We start from the raw sequence: 4,980 nt of genomic DNA, 5'->3' as shown, positions 1-4,980 counted from the left end.
ATACAGGAGGTGGAATCGCTATCGTCCATAAGAAAACAATCCGCATCTCAACCAGCTCTGATGCCAACCTCGCCAACTCCGAACACCTTCACTTCCAGATCCACATCGACCCCAAGACCACACTCAGAGGCACCCTCCTCTACAGACCACCAGGACCACGCGCAAAATTCAGTGAAGACATCACGGACTTCATCACCCCACAAGCACTCCCCTCCAAAGACTACATCCTTCTGGGAGACCTCAACTTTCACCTTGAAAAGATCAACGACCGCAACACCGCCACCCTCTTAGACTACCTCGACAACCTCGGACTTAAACAACTGGTCACTTCCCCCACCCACATCGCAGGTCACACTCTCGACCCCATCTTCACCTCCAGCAACCATGTCTCCTTCAGCCACACTACGGATCTCCTCTGGACTGACCACAGCTGCGTTCACTTCACCTACAACAAGCCGAAACCCATCATCCACCTCCAACCAACTCTACAAAGAAACTGGAACAAAATCACCACAGAACAGATCTCCACATCGCTCCTTCAAACCTCCCCAGCCCTCTCTTCTAACGCCAACGAAGCCGCCTCCAACCTCACCCTTTGGTTATCCAACACCGCCGACACCTTAGCACCACTGAAAAAACGTCAACACAAACTTGGCATCAAGAAGGCCGCATGGTTCAACGACGACCTCAAGAAGTCCAAGAAACTATGCCGCTCCCTTGAAAAGGCCTGGAAAAAAGACCCATCCACCAGCAACAAGGACGCCTTCAAAAGCGCCATCCGTACTCATCACCAACTGATCCGAAAAGCCAAGAAAACAGCATTCAAAGATCGACTTGACAACAACGCCCACAATAGCAAAGAACTTTTCAACATCGTCAAGGAATTTTCCAATCCCTCGGCCAACTCCAACGACATCACCCCCTCTCAAACCCTCTGCGATTCCCTAGCCTCTTTTTTCCACAACAAGATTGCTGACATCCACTACAGCTTCGACAACCAACCCGGAAGCCAACCCACCCTACCATCAGCTGACCATCTTCCCCCCGTTAACACCCTTAACGCCTGGAAGCCAATCTCCACTGAGGACACCATCCGCCTGATGAACTCCATCCACTCTGGATCCCCCACAGACCCATGCCCTCACCACATCTTCAACAAAGCAGACTCCGTCATAGCTCCGCACCTCCGAGACGTCATCAACTGCTCCTTCAACTCCGCTACCTTCCCAGAAGACTGGAAACACGCTGAACTCACCGCCCTTCTGAAAAAACCAACAGCAGACCCCACCGAACTCAAAAACTACCGCCCCATCTCGCTTCTTCCATTCCCGGCCAAAGTCATCGAGAAAGCCGTCAACAACCAACTCGCCGCCTTCCTCGAAGCCAACAAATCCCTCGACCCCTCACAATCTGGCTTCCGAGCCAAACACAGCACTGAGACCGCCCTCATCGCAGCAACAGACGACATTCGAACTCTGCTGGACAATGGAGACACAGTCGCCCTCATCCTCCTCGACCTCTCTGCAGCCTTCGACACAGTCTGCCACAGCACCCTTTTACAACGCCTCAGAAACATCGGAATCCAAGGAAAGGCACTGGAATGGATCACTTCGTTCCTCACCGGAAGAACCCAGAGAGTCCGCCTCCCACCTTTCAAGTCCGAGGCCACCGAAGTCATCTGCGGCGTACCACAAGGATCCTCACTCAGTCCCACCCTCTTCAACGTATACATGAGCCCCCTCGCGGCCATCGCCCGCCAACACAACCTCAACATCATCTCTTACGCGGATGACACCCAACTGATCCTATCTCTCACCAAGGACCCCAGCACCGCCAAAACTAACCTACACGAAGGAATGAAAGAAGTCGCCGAATGGATGAAACAAAGCCGTCTGAAACTGAACTCAGACAAAACAGAAGTCCTCATCTTAGGTAAATCCCCCTCTGCATGGGACGACTCCTGGTGGCCGGAAGCCCTCGGAAATGCACCCATCCCGACAGACCACGCACGGAACCTTGGCGTCATCCTGGATTCTTCACTCTCAATGAACAAACAAGTCAGCGCCGTATCCTCTTCCTGCTTTAACATTCTTCGCATGCTCAGAAAAACATTTCGCTGGATCCCCTCCGAAACAAGGAAAACAGTCACCCACGCTCTAGTCACGAGCCGACTGGACTACGGAAACACCCTCTACGCAGGTACCACCGCTAAACTCCAGAAGAAACTACAACGAATCCAAAACGCCTCAGCCAGGCTCATATTAGACATCCCACGCAACGAACACATCTCTGGTCACCTCAAAGACCTCCACTGGCTACCCGTCAATAAGAGGATTACTTTCCGACTGCTTACCCACGCACACAAATCACTCTACGACATCGGACCAGATTGCCTCAACTCTCGACTGTCCTTTTACACCCCCTCCCGACAACTTCGCTCTTCCAGCCTAGCCTTCGCCACTGTACCTCGCATCAACAAGACCACCATGGGAGGCAGATCCTTCTCATACCTGGCTGCCAAAACATGGAACTCACTCCCCGCTTACCTTCGCCTCACCCAGAATCACCTAGCGTTCAGAAAGCAGCTTAAAACGTGGATATTTGACAAATAATCCTCCTCCCCTTCCTAAGCGCCTTGAAACCCTCTGGGTATGTAGTGCGCTATATAAATGTTATGACTTGACTTGACTTGACTTGACGGAGGCCGGTGAAGATCTCTCTCTCTCTCTCTCTCTCTCTCTCTCTCTCTCCCCCCTCTCTCTCTCGCTCTCTCTCTCTCTCTTTGTGACATATTTTTTTTCAACAAGGGGGGGAGATGTCGTGCCCAGACAGTGGGCACTAGGACCCTGGGCTGGAGCAACGGGCCAGGGGACACCGGACACCACTTCCGGTCAGGGGAGGGAACAAGGGACATTCAGAGGACGACCAGCAGACCAAGGGGTCAGGGGTTAGAGGTGCTGTGCCACATGATCTAAATAAAGGTACCTTATGATCAGCCATCACGTCCTGTAATCTCTGGGGGCTAATGATATGACACAAATATACATACTATCATAGGAATTCCTGGCAAATTAAAATCATCATATAACAGCACAAAGGGAGTGTATTTTTCATTATATTGTTTGCTTGCCCCTTATAAGTGTATCATAAAGTTTGATTAACCATAGAGTTGCCTGGGGGTTATTTTCACAACTTACATATACTTACTCCTGCCTTTGATAAGAGAAATGTTATACTGTTTCCATGTTGGCAAACCATCTGCAATTTTTTTGTCACTACCCGGTACAAACGTGTTTTTGGATGTTCGCTTAAACTTACAATAGTGCAAAATAAAACCGACTACACTGGCAAGTTTAGGTCCCCCCTTCCTGTCTTTCTTTTACTGCTTTAACCAGTTACTAAATACTGTTCCATATGAAGCTACATAAGACTGTTAAAGATTGCAGGAATCTGTTAGCATGAGCTGAAAGCCATTTTGTACTTGGCAGCCATCTTAGTTAGCCATGTGCTTGCCATGTGCTTTTTCCCTCTTCCAGAGCCTTGCACATGCTCAGAGGGGCCTAGCTAGTAGAATGCACCTGCTCCTAGTATATAACTGTCAGGCTATTCTTACTGATGTAAGGAGAAATGTCTCCCCTCCCACTTTGTTGAGCAAGCAAATTTTGTATAGCCATATTAGTCAGTAAGCATGCTGTTATGAGCCAGGACCTCCCCTTGGTTTTATGCTGACTATGTAAACCTATACATATATAAGGCCCCTGTTCTCTGTACTCCTTAGAATGCCTCCTTCCATGGCCTAAGGGTACTGTGTGACGTAGTCTCCCTCATGTGAGGTCCTTAAATATGTTTTCTTGATATTACAGCTTCTGTGCCAATCTCTTCTTTGTTGGTTTAAAGAACCAGGTGTATCAATGAACCCCTTAGGAGGTTTATATTTCTTCAAGGCAACATTAAAATACACTTTTCTGTTGTCTAGTCTCAAAGGAGCTATACTTCATCTCAACGAATTGTTTGTTGCTGTCTACACCTCATAGGCCCTGAAGCCTGTCTATAGTGATTGTGTACAATGCATGTCACTGGAGGCAGCTGAACCTAGTTAAGCTCAAATGGTGACCCACTTACAGACCACCAGCCTTGCTCATGTTTTGTGATGCAATATCAAATCTATAATAAAGACCTGCACATATTTCAACAGAATTTCAAGCTTTTCTAGCAGCGGCTGTGTCTGCGCAAACATGCCTCTCGCAAAAGATCTCTTGCATCCGTCTCCCGAGGAGGAGAAGAGGAAACACAAGAACAAGCGTCTGGTTCAGAGTCCAAACTCTTACTTCATGGATGTGAAGTGTCCAGGTTGCTACAAAATCACCACTGTATTTAGTCATGCACAAACAGTGGTCCTGTGTGTGGGCTGTTCTACGGTTCTTTGTCAGCCCACCAGGGGGAAGGCGAGGCTCACGGAAGGTTGCTCCTTCAGACGAAAACAGCACTAAGTGCCATCTGCATGCTGAGTGACGATGGGTAGGACTACCTGCACAGTATGTGGCACAGAACGTCAGTTTGGGAGCAGAGTTGAGCCGTGGTGGACAAGTGCAAACTATATGGAGAAGGGACAATGAAATCTGAATGTTGGATGGAAATATTGGGCTCTCATACACTGTACCTGTAGCCTTATCCATCTGACTCAATAAATTTGGATATAAAACTCTTCTGCAGTTCTGGTTGGTTCGCAAAGTCCCTTCCGCCAGGAGTTGTTTCGGCGCCAGCCCTCTGTTTTTGTCCCATTTGCATGGGGATGCGAACGAGGAGGCTGAGTAGGGTGTTGCACTACATCTAATACCTATACTGAAATATGGTCTTTTTAATGGGTTGCTTGCCAGTCCCTTCCCCATACTTTAATTTCCAGTTTTTATGCATCGCTCTTTGGTACGACACAAATGGTTGGGAAGTTCTTAAGGGAGGCGGGTGCTGCTGCCCTAAGAT

At 48.8% G+C, this 4,980-nt stretch overlaps 1 pseudogene; it reads left to right on the top strand.

Moving 5' to 3' along the window:
• The first annotated feature begins 4,219 nt into the window (after nucleotides 1-4,219).
• Nucleotides 4,220-4,705, top strand: LOC144827099 (small ribosomal subunit protein eS27 pseudogene; annotated as a pseudogene).
• Nucleotides 4,706-4,980: the final 275 nt, after the last annotated feature.

Source organism: Lissotriton helveticus, chromosome 4_1 (assembly GCF_964261635.1).
Source record: "Lissotriton helveticus chromosome 4_1, aLisHel1.1, whole genome shotgun sequence".
NCBI classification, from domain to species: domain Eukaryota; kingdom Metazoa; phylum Chordata; class Amphibia; order Caudata; family Salamandridae; genus Lissotriton; species Lissotriton helveticus.
The sequence above is the reverse complement of the archived record's forward strand: the minus strand, read 5'-3'. Positions and strand labels throughout refer to the sequence as shown.